Source organism: Camelus ferus, chromosome 6 (assembly GCF_009834535.1).
Source record: "Camelus ferus isolate YT-003-E chromosome 6, BCGSAC_Cfer_1.0, whole genome shotgun sequence".
NCBI classification, from domain to species: domain Eukaryota; kingdom Metazoa; phylum Chordata; class Mammalia; order Artiodactyla; family Camelidae; genus Camelus; species Camelus ferus.
Window position 1 is genome coordinate 47,194,295 of NC_045701.1, and position 16,721 is coordinate 47,211,015.

The 16,721-nt window shown below is 33.9% G+C and overlaps 1 long non-coding RNA gene across 1 annotated transcript in view; it reads right to left on the minus strand.

Annotated features, from left to right (window-relative positions):
• The window catches only part of LOC116664255, a 575,010-nt gene that overhangs the window by 172,035 nt on the left and 386,254 nt on the right, over window positions 1-16,721 (minus strand). Inside the window, exon 9 of the long non-coding RNA XR_004320675.1 lies at window positions 12,844-12,893. This is a non-coding gene — a long non-coding RNA (uncharacterized LOC116664255). The remainder of the gene's footprint in view (window positions 1-12,843; window positions 12,894-16,721) is intronic.

Genomic DNA, 16,721 nt, shown 5'->3' on the forward strand with positions numbered 1-16,721 from the left:
TAAGGGCCAGCTCTAATCCTGTCCAGAGACCTTGGAGGGTGCTATCTTTGTGCTCTTTGTCTGCTGAGCTCCAGAACACTCGTATCTCCCAGAGGGAAGCTTGTTCCCACACCTGATTTCTTGGTTTTTATTTCTGGTGCCTCGATTTTTGTGGCTACCACTCAGGGGAGGGACACCCCTTGATTACCTGGCCCGATGGCCAGCAGGGCTTGAGTTCCTTAGGTCTCGAGGGATTTTAACAGACAGTTCTTGGCCAGAAACCATTCCCACGGCACAGCACAGACAGCAGACTGAAACACATATCCAGTCTTTCTCTTAAAGAGGCTGATTTGCTTGTCCTGGAATTTCAGCCTCAGGGGCAGGCTTCTGGCGTGGTACACATCTAGGGGCTTATTTAGGTGCACTGCAGGGACAGAGGCCAGGAGATGCCATCTTTGCACTCTGGCTCTGCCTCACTCCAGATCTCTGGTGTCCACAGAAAGAGGCCTGTACATTTGTCTGGCACCCCAATTTTCATGGCTGCCACCCAGGGGACACTTCTAGATCACCTGGCACTGGAAGCCAGTGGAACTTATTCTTGTGGTCCCACAGGACTATATATTTGTATACTTTAAAAGTTCCTGCCTGAGGGTCTGGCATCCAATCAGCCTGAATCTAGGTGAGGACTAAGATCCTTCCCTTTGGAACACTGGGAGGTCTTAGAACAACCTCAATCACTGGGAATGACTGAAAATAAGATAGGCTGCATGGGAAATCACAAAGTTTGAAAGACAACCAAGAACGAGGGCAAGGTTGAACAATAAATTTTACCTCCTACATGAGGCCACTTCTTCAAGACTAGGAGAGGTGGATCCTTTATCTAATGCATAGAAACCAACATAGAGACTCAAGAAAAATGAACAGAGGAATATGTTCCAAACAAAAGAAAAAAGATAAAAACCTCATAAAAAGACATTTATGAAATGGAGATAAGGGATTTACATGATAAAGAGTTCAAAATAACAGTCATAAAACACTCATTGAGCTCAGGAAAAGCATGGATGACCAAATTAAGATCTTCAACAAAAGATAGAAAATATAACAAAGTTTTAAAGAGAAGTCACAGAGCTGAAGAATAACTTAACTGAAAAATACATTAGAGGGGTTTCAACAGAAGATGACATGAAATAGCAGTAAAAAGTAAGGACCAGTGAACTTGAAGATAGGGCAGAACTCACCCAATCAGAACAGGGGGAAAAAAAAAAGTGAAGGTGGCTTAAGGTAATTATGGGACAACTTCAAGCAGACCAACATTTGCATTATAGGAGTTCCAAAGGAGAAGAGAAAAAGGGGCAGAAAACTTTTTTGAGGAAATAATGGCTGAAAATTTCCCTAACCTGAAGAAGGAAACAAACATCCACATCCAGGAATCCCGGAAAGTTCCAAATAAGAGAAACCCAAAGAGACCAACATCAAGATGCATTGTAATTAAAGCGTAAAAAGGTAAACACAAGGAAAGAACCTTAAAAGTATCAGGAGAAAAACAACTTGTTAGCTCCAAGGGAATCCCAATAATATAATCAGAATATTTTTCAGCAGAAACTTTGAATATATTGTGCCACTCTCTTTTGACCTGCAAAGTCCTAAAGAACTTCCAACCAAGAATACTTTATCTAGCAAAGTTGTCATTCAGACTGAAGGAGAGACAAAAAGATTTTCAGACAAGTAACCAGTAAAGGAGTTGATCACCACCAGATCAGACTTACAAGAAACATTAAAGGGATTTGTTTAAGGAACAAATTAGTAACAGGAAACCATGTAAAAGTATAAATCTCACCGGAAAAGGTAAATATATAGTAAAATTCAGAGTAATCTAATGTTGGTGGGCTAATTACTTACAAAGGTTATGTGAAGGTTAAAAGACAAAAGTAGTAAAAAATAACTACAACGACAGTAATTTGTTAGGGAATATACAAGATCAAAAGGTGTAAATTGTGACATCAAAACTACAACAAGGGTGAGGGGTAAAAATAGAGAGCTTTAAAATGCATTCAGACTTAAGTTGTCATCAACTTGAAACAGACATTTATATAAATGTAAGTTGTTTTCTATAAGCCTCATGGTAACCACAGAGCAAAACCTACAGTAGATACACAAAAACTAAAGAGAAAGGATTCTAAAGCAAAAGGAATCTAAAGTATATCACTGAAGAAAATTATCAGATTACAAAGAGGTCAAGAGAAAAAGAAAAGAGCAGAGAAATTACACAGTAGCCAAAAAAACAATGAACACAATGACAATAAGTACATGCTATCAATATTCACTTTAAATGTAAATGGACTAAATTTTCCCATCAAAATAAAGAATGGTTGAATGGATAAAAAGAAAGACCCATCTATATGCTGCCTACAAAAACACTTCCACTTTGGATATAAGGACACAGACTGGAAGTGAAAGGATGGGAATAGCTATTCCATGCAAATAAAAGCCAAAAGAAAGCTGGGGTAGCTACACAGGCATACTTCAGAGATATTGCAGGTTCAGGTCCAGAAAACAACCATAAAGTAAGTATCATAAAAAAGTAAGTCACATAAATCTTCTGGTTTCCCAGTACATACAAAAGTTATATTTACACTATAGTCTATTAAGTACACAATTATATCTTTATACACATCTTAATTTAAAATACTTTATTGCTAAAAAATGCTAAGCATTATCTAAACCTTCAGCTAATTGTAATTTTTTTTGTTGGTGGAGAGTCAAAAACTTAATTCTAACATCTTTAACACTGTTATGTATTTTGTTATGGTTTGCATTTTCATTTACATTTTTGAAGTGAAGTACTAAATTTTTACTTTTTTCTTATTGTCAAGTTATTTGGTCAGTTTAGTTAAAATTTCTGTTTTAGAGTCTAGCCAGTTAAATCATATTTTAATCATTTTTTTCAAGTCTTTAAGTTTTAATATTAATATTTTACCTATGTAATGTTTTACAAAATATCATAATTTTCAGTTCCTTAATATAATTAGTAACAGACTATCTTTGGGTATGTTCTTAGAAACATACAAATTTCCAAGACTAAGTCATAAAGAAAGAAAATCTGAACAGACCAATTACTAGTAAGGAGATTGAATCAGTAATCAAAACCTTCCCAACAAAGTCAAGGATCAGATGGCTTGACTGGCAAATTCTGTCAAACACTGAAATAAATAATAACCCTCAAACTCTTCCATAAATACAAGAGGAGGAAACACTTCAAAAATCATTTCACAAGGCCATCATTACCCTAATTACAAAATCAGACAAGGAAGCCACAAGAAAATTACAGGCCCATATCCCTGATGATCACAGAATCAAAAATGCTCAAAAAATCAGCAAACTAAATTCAACATTAGATTAGAATAATCACACCATGATCTACTAAGATTTATTTCAGCGATGCAAGGATGATTCAACACCTGCAAATTAATCAATACGCTATACCATGTTAGCAAAATGAAGGGTCAAGATCATATAACCATATTAATAGATGCAGAAAAAGTATTTGACAAAATTCAGCATCCATTTATGATAAAAAAAAAAACTCTCAACAAAGTAGGTATAGAAGGAATGTATCTCAACATAATGAAGACTATATATGACAAGCCCATAGCTAACATTATACTTAATTAATGGTGAAAAGCTGAAAGTTTTTCTTCTAGAATGATGAATGAGACAAGAATGCCCACTCTTACCACTTTATTCAACATAGTTATTGCAAGTCCTAGGCAGGGCAACAAGGCAAGAAAGATAAAAAACCTTTCAAATAAAAAAGGAAGAAGTAAACCTGTCACTAGTTGCAGATGGCATGATACTATATATAGAAAAACCTAAAGACTCCACCAAAAACCCTTAGAATAAGTGAATTCATTAAAGTTGTAGCACACAAAATCATTATACAAAAATCTGTTGGATTTCTGTACACTAATAATCAACTATCAGAAAGAGAAGTTAAGAAAATCCAATTTACAACTGTATCAAAAAAATAAAATACCAGGAATAAATTTAACCAAGAAGCTGAAAGATCTGTACACTGAAAACTAAGACATTGATGACAGAAATTTAAAAAAAACAAAAAATAGAAAGATAATCCATTTTTGTAATGGACTGAAAGAAATACGTTAACATATTTATATGTTATGTTAAAACATTAAGTTAAAACAACCAAACTATCCAAAGCAATCTACAAATTAAATTCTATCAAAATTCCAATGGCATTTTTTTTAATAGAAATGGATCAATCTTGAAATTTTTATGGAAACACAAAAAACCCTGAATAGCCAAAGCAATCTTGAGACAAAAGAACAAAGCTGCAGGCAACACACTTCCTGATTTCAAAGCTATAGTAATCAAAACAATATAGCATCAGCATAAAATCAGACACATAGATCAATGGAACAGAATAGAGAGCCCAGAAATAAACCAACACATATATGGTCAATTTACAACAAAGGATCCAAGAATACACAGTGGGGAAAGGACAGTCTCCTCTATAACTGACATTGGGAAAACTGGTCACATGCAAAAGAATAAAGTGGGACCAATATCTTAGATAATACATAAAAATAAACTCAAAATGGATTAAAGACTTGAACATAAGACTTGAAAGCAAAAAAATCATAGAACAAAACAGACAGTAAGCTCTTTGACATAGATCTTGGTGATTTCTTGGCTTTGATACCAAAAGCAAAGATAAAAGCAAAAATAAACAAGTGGGATTGCATCAAGTAAATAGCTTCTGCACAGCAAAGGAAACCATCAACAAAATAACAAAACGGCAACTTACTGAAAGGGAGAAAGTATTTGTAAATCATGTATATGATAATATTCAAAATATATAAAAATCTATATAACTCAATAGTAAAAAACAAACAATCCAACTAAAAACTGGGAAGAGGATCTGAACAGACATTTCTTTTAAAGAAGACATACAGATGACTAACAGGTACATGAAAGGAGCTCAACAACACTAATCATCAGGGAAATGCAAATCAAAATGCAGTATCACCATCCATGTATAACTGAAAAGTTGTGCTCTACACTGGAATTTGACACAACATTGTAAAATGACTATAACTCAATAAAAAAAAAGTTTAAAAAAATCTTAAAAAAAACTGCAATATCACCTCACATCTATCAGAATGGCTATTTTCAAAAAGACAATAACAAGTGTTGGGGACAATGTGGAGAAAGGGGCACCCTTGTGCACTCTTGATGGGAATGTAAATTGGTGTAGCCACTAAGGAAAACTGTATGGAGGATCTTCAAAAATTTAAAAATACAACCACCATATGATCCAGCAATTCCACTTCTGGATATTTTTCCAAAAAAAAATGAAAACGCTATTTCAAAAAGATATCTGCATTCTCGTATACACTGAAGAATTATTTGTAATAGTCAAGACTGAAGGCAACCTAAGCACCCATTAATTGGTGAATGAATAAAGAAAAAGTCTCACACACACACACACACATACTTACTGGAATATTACTCAACCATGAAAGAATGAAATCTTACTATTTGTGACAACATGCATGAACCTAGAAGGCATTGCACTAAATGAAACAGTGAAACAGAGAAAGACAAATACTGTATGATCTCACTTGTATGTAAAATCTAATAACAAACTAACAAACAGCAAGCACGTAAGTACATAGAAGAGACTGGTGTTTGCCAGAGGCGGGGTGTTTGTGATGGGACAAACAGGTGAAAGCAGTCAAAGGTACCAGTTTCTAATCATAAAATAAATAAGTCAGGGGGATGTAATGTACCATGCGGTTACTATAGTTTACAAAATTTTATAACTATGCTGGTGATGGATGTTTACTGGATTTATTGTGGTGATAATTTTGCAATACAGATATTGAATCACTATATTGTATACCTGAAACTAATGTTATATGTCAATTTTATCTTAATTTAAAAAAAATGACCCCCAAACACCTGCATGTATATATGATAGATAAAAGTATGAAATATTAGCAGTATCCTTGAAGCCCTCTCCTGTATTCCATCTCCTCCTCAGAGATAAGCTCCAAATTTTAGGAAGAATTTATCACTTCAACTTCTGCACAGTGTTCCATTGTATGAATAACTTGTAAGTTACTTAGCTGCTTACCTCTCAGTAGAAATTTGGATTATTTCTAAATTTTTCTATCTCGTGCAATGCCACTAAGGTTATTCTTAAACATCTCTTCTTGAGCCTGTGTGTTAATTTCCACAGGGTGCATTTGTATTTGTTCATCTTGACTATCAAAAATGATACTGTTTTCAAAAGTAGCTGTACCAAACTACTCTCCTAGTAGTGTGTAAATTACACTGTTGTGTTACATTATTCCTAGGACTTAGAATTATCAGGACTTTTTTTATAAGCTTGTAGGTTAAAAACTCATTGGAGATTTAATTTCTACTTCTCTGTTTATTGAGTCTGAGCCTATTTTCATACATTTATTGGTCTTATATGTTTCTTCTGTAATGTGTCAGTTCGAGGGTTTGCAAATTTATCTATTTGCTAATTTATCTGTGTTTGTGTTCATTTAATCTAGGTTTCTAAATTTCCACATTTGAAAAAAAAATTGAAATACATAAATTTCACTATTTGTGAAATCTGTTTTTGGAAAAACTCCCCTGCAGACAACCACATGGGTCCTGCTGCTCTGTCTTCAGGTGGCGGATGCTCTCTAAGGTAACAGGGCCACACACACTCCCTTCTCCCACAACACATTTTCCTTTTTCTCACAAATTATTTTCTATCTTATTATCATTTTGTATTTTTTGCTCAAGGCACCTATCACATAAGATTACATAATCCACATATTTGTTCTTTACATATTTTTTGGTAAAATATAAGCTCTACCAGGGCAAGAATTTTGATTTAATTTTAGGGCTGTGTCATCACTGACTAGAAAAAAAAAAACAAACTGGAATATGGTATGTGCTGAAGGATTAGTCACTGTTAAATAAACAAATGTATTGGACCAATCACATTCTTCTATAGTACCCACTGCTCCTTTTTAAGCTGATAAACAGGAAATAACTTAAGAAATATGGTATTACTCAGTAGTTTAATGGTGAAAACAACATGTTTTGTGATTTACAGTCATAGAATCTAAATTTGCTTCTCCATCATATAGACTACTCATCCACTTTGAAATGTACTCTCTTATATAAAAATTTGGCTAATGATAGTTCTTAAAAATTTGGTGTGAAGTTAATAAGAATTTTTATAGCTAGAGATCTAAAACCTGGAAAGTTATTTCCTAATGTAGGGTTTAATTAAACACAACTTTAATCAAAAACTTTGCTAGAAGATGTTTGTTGGAATTATATTATAATTATTCCTTTAACAAACATCTTAAGTCTGCATGAAATATTAAGTAGAATCCAACACACAGATGAATAGAAGAGAATACTTTGACTCTGTCTTTCAAATTACTGGTCATAACACTAGAAAAAGGAAATATTTGAATATGTTGAAGTCTAAGACCAAAAAATCAAATTAAATAAGATGGAACTTTGTTTAATGCTGCATCAATTTGGATAGTTGTCCTAATACAACATCACAGGAGCATTAGTTAGATGACCTTGTTCTCAAGATTTTTGTTTTATAAATTATTAATCAAATCACATCAAAAACAATTGTTATGAACTCCCTAAAGAAGTATTTACCACGCTTTTAATGAATGCAAATGGAAGTACCTCAATATTGGAAACATTTTCTGTTAGAGCAATTGTTTCTGTTAGTGGGCCTGTACTGTTAGCAGTTTTGCTCTAAGAAAGTGATCTAAAGAAAAAAAAATTCAAGGTAATTTATGGATTTTTGATAGGTTTGTAAAGATTATTGAAGTAATGTTCCTTTAAAGCGCAACCAATTTATGTGAACTGTGGAATTTTCCTGCTATTGCAAAATTATATACCAATTGCCATAATTCAATTGCTTATTTTGAAAATTACCAAAAACGTTTCCTTTAAAGTCACTTCCTATAAGCACAATTAAATCAATTACCTTAACTTTTAAGTTTTTATTAAAAAATAAAAATTTATAGTATACTGTTTTCTTATTAGAACATTGCTCATTTATATGAGTTTGTTCTTTTCAGCACTTTTTTCATCTTAATAATAAGGTGTAGAATTTTCTAGAGGATTTAGAGTTGTTTAATAAGCTTCATAAATCATATGCTTTTATGTTTTTGTTTTTCCTATTCACTATTCAGCAAGTGGTTTTAAAACTTCAAAAAAGCTGTTGTCTAGATTATATATCAGAGTGGTAAGCAATCCATTGCTGGTTTATGATCATTAACTCAGATGCTTAGTGCCATTCACCATCTCATCTCCTGTTCCTTTGAGAGCCTGAAATCACCTATCGTAATAAATCAAACCAGCAAACAAACTGAAATTATGAAGGACTGCACACAGCAGTTCTGCATCGCCAATATACTAAACTTGTTTTTTTTAAACCTGCCCACCAAACTGAAAATAGTCCAAATCGTGTCTATAATTTATCCCTTCTGCTACAATAAACTTCTCTTCCTGACTTCCCTATTTCTGCCCACAGCACCACCATTCTTCTAGTCACCCAATGTTAAAAACTGCGTAGAGTTTAACTCTTTCTTCTCTCTAGCTGACTCCTGTCATTAAACATCATCTTTTGTGTAATGAACTTCGGTAAAGTCACTTCAGTTTTATTTTATTACCTTCATAAACTTACTCAAATCCTTTCTTACCTCTTACCGTCTCTTTGACAAGAAAATCCTAAAACAGAGTCACAGCTTTCTCTGGTTGGCCCTCCATCCATCTTTCCTGTGGGATTATATCCCCTTCGTCACCCTGATGGCATAATCACCCTGCTCTCACAGATTCCCAACAGCTTCCCTTTACCTCCTTAGAAGTCTATATCATCAACATTTGCTCCCAGTAGGGAAAGAGGATAGACTTCTTGTGGATACCACGATAGCAAATTCTAAGATCTAGGAGGGACCAATGGTGGAAAAGGGTCACTTGACAGCTATCCAACAGGAATGTAAGGAAAAATAGGGAAGACCCACTACCAACTTTTCTGTGGACATTTGGCCTTTTGGACTTCTTATTATGAAAACCTCTTCCTATTTTAGAGGCAATTCTTCATAATGTGAGTCTCTGGAAGAGGCAGTGCATTTACCCACCATGACAACCTAAGAGATATTTTTTCTCTCCCTACATCCTCCAAACCAAGATGAAGGCAAATAACTCAGGTTTAGCCAGTTAGTTGTAACCACCTAGAAATGCGATTCTTGAAAAAAAATGTCAAAAGGAGGAATGGAAGAGAAGTTTGAATCTGTCACAGCAATAGCAACATATAGCTGTGAACCGTGGCAAGTTCATTCCACACACGGTCACTATAGGGATGGCCTCTGTCCATGGTGGTGCTGCAGCCACATTGATGAGGGTTTTTTGGGGGGTGGGGGGTTTGAGGGATTTGGGGGCCTAACTTTCACTGGTTTTTGACCATTTTCAAAATAGTTCTCAAGCTCTCTTGCTAACTTAGGAAGTTATGCAAAAAATTCTCCCAACAAATATCTTCTGCATGAGTAAGTAGGTTAGTACCCATAGACTGATCCAAGCACCAAAGCTGGACAGAGGGCAAAATTTCCTCAGGAAATATGTGGAATATGATTTGGTAAAACTGGTCTGTATATGTCAGAAGGCAGAAAATCTTACTGGTATCCAGGAACTGGAATCTAGCAGCAGAGGGGAAACAGCTAATGAAATAATCACCTAGAGTCACCTGAAAATGAGTTAAATAAAATGTTTAGGGAGTCTGTGAGGCCCCTGCACTAAGAAAAGTACAAACTGCTTCCCACCTTTCTTATCCCAAACCTGACTTTTCACATTTTTTTATATTAATGTTCCTCTTTCCAAACCCAATTTTGTTGCCAATCTACGATACTTCTCAAATCTTTCCAACAAATTATGTTCTGTTTAAGCTAGCCACCCTCACTGTTCTAATATGTTACCAAAAATTACGATTAGTCTGAAGTTCAAGTACAGATTTTGCATATTCATTACAGTCTATCTCAGGTGCTGGAAGTGCCATGAGGGACCCCATTCATAGAAATAAAGCTGAGATATCACATTTTACATGCAGAGCAGTGGCGGCAGATGTGTTATAGAGTCAGGGTCATTGCACACATTTTATATTTTAAAAAGGCAGAGGAAGCCAGAAGCAAGTCCAGAACCCTCCAAATGGGCTGATATTAACAAGAAAGTTGTCTTGGATAGGTTTTGTTTTGCTTTGTTTTCTGTTTCCTCAGAGTTTACTGATTAGTATCCTAGATAGGGACCTGGTTGTTCCAGAATAGTCAGAAGGTGGAGGATTGCCAAAGACATGTGATGTGAAGGTTGACAATTTCAGAGTGAGACTCAGAAATGATGTTCCTAAAACTTACTGGTCTCAGGAAGGAGAAATTTGATATACTGAGCAATGTCACTCCTTGTTTCTAGCCAAGAAATTATAAAGACAGCAAATGGCCGGGTATTCATTCTGAAGAGCTGGAATGGGGCCTGGTACGTGGTAGGCTACAATCTGACGTTCCTTCTCCTATATTAATAGTTCAGTTTTCTACCCAAGCCCTATTATTCTGTAGTCCAACAAGAATTTTTTATGAGTCCTTGAATATCATGTATACTTTCCAAATGCTGTTATTCATTCATTCATTTTTTTTTAAAGTAATACTGTTCTTTGTTTAGAAAAAATTTTTAACTGTAGATTGAGATTATCTCACTTTTGTCTTAACATAACCATTCTTCCCTGAAAAGGACAATAGCAGAAGTAGGAAGACAGATTTAGAAGGTAGTGAAATATTTTGGCAAAAATTAGTTGTAGCAGGAAAATCGCAGTGGTGGTGGTGAGGAGTGGTCAGATCATGGGCAGATTATGATGGTCAAGCCAACAGGTGTTGAAGATGAACTGTATATGCTAAATGAGAAAAGGAGATACTGAGTTTCAAAATTTATTAAGATATTTAAGTGGAGATACTGGGTATATGAGAATGAGCTATATGGAAAGGACAGACCTATAGACATAAATTTGGAAATCACCACATATAAGTAGTAGTTGTAAAGCCATGAGACTGAATGACATCCTGACGGCATTACTCACTTATTTGTAGTGTTTTGAGATAGCTGGAATCAGTAAATACATAAAGATTATACATAATCTATAAATTAATAATATATAAAATGTATAAATTCCTTTTCTATTTTTATTGAAATATAGTTGATTTACAACATTGTGTTAGTTTCTGGTGTACAGCAAGGTGATTCAGTTATATTCGGTTTTATATATATATGTATAAATATATTATTTATCATGCTCTTTTTCATTAAAGGTTATTACAAGATATTGACTATAGTTTCCTATGCTATATAGTAGGACCTTATTATTTATCAATTTTATATATAGTAGTTTGTATCTGTGAATCCCAGACTCCTAATTTATCCCTCCACCACACCCCCCCACAACTTTCCCCCTTGGTAACCATAAGTCTGTTTTCTTCATCTGTGAATCTGATTCTGTTTTGTAAATAAGTTCATTTGTATCATTTTTTAGATTCCACATAAAAGTGGTATGATATTTGTCTTTGTCTGACTTATGTCATTTAGTATGATAATATCTAGATCCATCCATGTTACTACAAATGGCAAAATTTTCTATCTTTTATATGGCTGAGTAGTATTCCATTACATATATATATATACCACAACTTCTTTATCCAGTCATATGTCACTGTACATTTAGGTTGTTTTCATGTCTTGGCTATTGTAAGTAGTGCTGCTATGAACATTGAGGTGCATGTATCTTTTTTTGAATTGGAGTTTCCTCTGGATATATGCCCAGGAGTGTGATTGCTGGATCATATGGTAAGTCTAGTGTTTTAAGGAATCTCCATACTGTTTCCATTGTGGCTGTACCAAATTACATTCCTACCAACAGTGCAGGAGGGTTCCTTTTAAACAAGACTGTAGAGCCTTATGTTTTAAATGTTCTTACTAAAGAATTCACAATGTGGAGTCATACATTTATTCCAAGTATTTTTGAACTTGTCTTTTAAACAGTTGTATTATTTAAGTTACAAATTTAGCTCACACTGAGCAGGGGCTTCGTAAGATACTCATGGTGTCGCACAGAACCCTAGGTCAGCACTGTCAGGGCTTGAGTGCTACGACGGCTCATCTGTGTCTTTTGCCTCAGAGTCTACACGTGTGTCTGCTCTACTTTTCCCTTTACTGCAGGCCGGCTTTCTCCATATGGCAGAAACCATATTCAACAACAATTCTACACCTTTACACCTTATGGCTTCTATGATTCAAAGAAAAACAAGGAAGAGGAGAGGTGCCAGAAAAGCTGTATATTCAGTACAGTTTTCAAAGCCAATTTAACAGTCTCAGATGAAAATGTATTTTCATTCTTTTCATTCATTTCCTACATATATATTGAACATGAAGTTATTAATATTTCTCATTCAAAGACATGAAAAGATAAAAATAACAGCAGCATTAGAAACCATTTTCCTTTTATACATTTTTTTACAGTTCTATGCACTTTATCCCAGATCTTATAAAGAGAGTTAAAACTGATGTAACAATTTATCTGCAGTGTGTTTAATCAGCATACAACAAAAAAGGTTAGTATCAATGATATTTGGAAGACATAATATTCACTAGAGAACTACATAAAACAAGATTTAGTTTTAAGTCCAACACTCCATGCCACATTTTAGGATTACTTAGATAATTCCAGTTTAAAAAAAAAAAAGACCTTGAAGCTATGAAGCATGCAAAACTTACCAGAGTATGATGTGATGATAAATTATTCAACACGGCATGTGAAAATATATCTACAAAATAGGAAAGAGATACATTTCTGTCATTTATTTATTCAACAGGCATTTAGTCAGTTGTCTCTTCTTGTCAAAGGATAGCAGTATTCTGGTTCTAGAGGAAAAAATAAATAAACTGAAAAGACAGCAGATTCTTGCAGCAGCAATTATTACAAAGAAAAGCACTTCAAGTTCATTAATTAGGAGTCCCATCAACTTATCAATCAATATATTCAGAATTACTTCCACCACTGCTACCATAAAGTTTAATCCCTATCATCTTTCCCAACGACCACTGCAGAAAGCAGAAGCAGCCTTGATCCTACTCTCGCTGTACTGACTGTCTTCCATACAGGACTCAGAGCATCCTTATAAAATAGAAATCAGATTGAGCCACTCTCTTCATATCATTCCCTCTGACTGCTTTCCTACATCCTCAGAATAAAATACCAAGTTCTTCCCTTGTCACATACCACCTGGTCCCTAGCTCACTCTCAGAATCATCCTCAGTTCTCCCACTTCTCTTCCTCATATCTTGGTCATTTTGCTATTCCTTGACTGTGCCAAACAGGCACTTACCTAAAGCATGTAGACTTGCTCTTCTCTCTACCTGGAACTTCTTTCACCCATGTATCTCCTCTAGTCATTCCACATAGCATTCAGGTCTCTATTTAGACATAACCTCCTCACAGAGGTCATTTTAGACCATCAAACCTCTACCCTGCAAGTTACTTTGATTTCCTTCACAACATTTATCTCTGTCAATATTGTGTATATTTATATGTTTAATATTTCCCTCTCTAAATAAGATGTAAATCCCTGGAGAGCAGAGGTTTTGCCTGTTTGCTGTATCTCAGGGCATAGAAGTGTGTGGCACACAGGTGATATATTATAAATTCTTTAATTCATTAATTTATTGATTGTAGCTATACATACTGTCATGTAAATGGATATGACAGCTGACTACTTTCTAGCTGTGAAAGCTTGGGCAAGTAAGCAAACTTTTTAGCAAAATGGTTATAACTGACACTTACTCATGTGCAAAATGCTTATAATATTGCGTGGTCACATAAATGCTCATTGAAGTTTACTTAAATTTTAATTTTATTTTCATTATTATGTTATTGTCTATATTTTAAAATGTGTTGCTGCATTCATGTAACGGAAAATGCATACATGTAAAATACGTATAAATATAACGTCCTCATTATCCTATCAGTCTTAGGTTCCTGGCCATAATGAGGTCTCTTGGGGAAGCAAAAGTCCTTATTACACAAAAATATTTACTTGTGAAATGACCACAATTTCCAAAAAAGTACTTGATATGTTAAGTTATAGTTCATATTCTCATCTAAATTGTATTACACTTCAAAAAAACTGCCATATTTAGTTTCAATTTTAATTTTTCTCCAAGTTGACTTTTTTCAGGAATAGTTATTCTCCAGTTACACAAATCTTTGATCTTTTGCTTGTCTTCAAGGACCAGAGAAATAAATGCATATGGATAATGTTTAAGATGAAATATTTCAAGTTAAATGTGTCAATGGTCTTTATTTTATTATCAATGGAAGAATAAACCTTAATGAATAGAATTTAGTTTTCTGTGTCCTTTGCTTTTGAGGAAAAGCAGATGAAAAGGGAAAAAAGATAAAAGACCTGAGAGTATAGTATCTGTGTATGTCTTAAGATCAGGGCATATTCAATCTAATCTCCTACCCTTTTCACATGCAGTCCTCTGCAATGATATCTTCTAGTGAAGGCTCTTTGCACTACATCTGTTATTTCCTTTGATAAGTTATTGTATTATTCGGTGTGGATCCAACCACAACAAAATCTTATCCCCTTGAAACTAAGAAGTTTCTTTTTTATTCTTCATCATTTATAATTATTTTATTATTTTACTTCTATTTTATTCAACAGAAATAATTAAAACTCTGAACATTTAATCACATGGTTTTATATTGACCTGGCAATAATATTCAAAAGAGTTGATTCATTTTGCTGAGACCAATTTTCCTGGCACTCAGACACCTATTAAAATGGAGCTCTATAAATACCATTAGTGTACTGTGAAAAGGCAGTAAAAATAGCATCCGTATCATTAGTCTAATGTCAATCAAATTATTGCTGCTTTTGCTAAGGGGAAGGCATCTTCAAGTACGTAAATTTTCCCAAGTTTGTTAACAAACATAGCTGAAGTCCCTATAGCTCCAGTATACAGATTACCAGATAGTTTTATTAGCACTGGGTATGAATTTATTTCACATGAGTTTAAGCAAAGTGTGGACAAGCATCTTTAAAATTGATACCATCAGAATAATGATTAACGTGAGAAGATATTTACTATTCCCCAAGATATTTGCCAGAGATCTCCAAGAAGGTTGACAATGTCTTATGACTCAGTATGTCACTACATATTTAAACAGAAGCTACTACTACTAATAAAAAAAAGTTACCTCTGTATTTTGTTATTTTGCTATGCACCAAGTAAATAACAATTTTTAGTTTGCTGTATAAATTATCTTATTTAATGATCATAACAACAGTGTTTAATATTCTGCCTACAATTGTGGAAACTGAGGTTCATTGAGCTTATTTATTTTGCTCATGTGGTGAGTAGGATTAACAGGTGTATCTGATTCCAAGGCTCTTGATTTTTATGATTTAAATATGCTGTCTATTGAAATTGACTAGACTTTAAATCAATTTCCTTTTTTCCCTTAATGAGCAATATTTTAAATAAAAACGATTTCTTCTAAGCATTACTTTATCTACCACAGGGGCATAATTTACATCAAAAAAGAGTTGAGATTTGGAAGAACCAATATAACCAAACTAAGGAAACTCACTGCCTTGTAATTAAAGAATTGTAGCGTATATAATAAGAAGTTCAAGTAGAGCTGGATGGTGTGACATCAACAGGTTGACTACTGTGACGATGTCATAAATCCAGATGGATTTGATAGGACCAGAACCATTAAGTGCATCAAAGTAGAACTGTCTGCTATTAGTAATTAAATTATACAATTGAACTCAACAGAGGTCTGTGTGAAACCATACAACTAATCTGAAAGTACAAAAATTAAACCAGCTGATATGACAACTCATCAGCATAGCCTGAGAAGTTATGCTTGTTGTTACTGGAGTGCATCACAACAGGTTGTACACTGGGAGAAAAATGTGCTGAATTTGAAGTAGGAAATAAAAATAACCTCTTCTGAAGATTCTTTTCAAGTTAAAACAATCAAAATGCACATACAAGCTTATTGTCATCTCTAGCACAAATGTTCAGAGGTTATTTTACAGAAGCAAGAAGGTAGTAGAAACAAAATATTACTATATAGTAAATTCCCCTTTATTTTTTAAACAAAGTTGTAATTGGTTATTATTTTATACAATGAATACGTTCCTTATCTCCTAAAATATCTTCTTTAAATAGCTACATCACGTAGCAAAATATTATAAAATTATATCAAAGGATGCTAAAAATCTTGTAATGCATTTCCTATATCTGATATAGTCTATGAGTGATGCTGTTTTAAGCAAAATGTTTAATAACTTTGTATTTAATAAATGGTTTATCAAAAACCAACCACACATTTTTCCAAGTAAAAAACAGTTTTAAATAAAATAGGAAATACATAGAAATGTTTGCTATCACTATTACTATTTAATATTTCTTGGAGTGTCTATAAAATTCAGAAAGACCAGATCCTAAAAACCTGGCAGACAAAGATGAAAAAGAACAACTAAAATTATCTTCCTTAACACTTTTTTGAAATTGCTAAGGGAATTGTTAAGGTGGTCAGTTATAATTTTCACCTATTCAAGGAAAAAAACATAGAG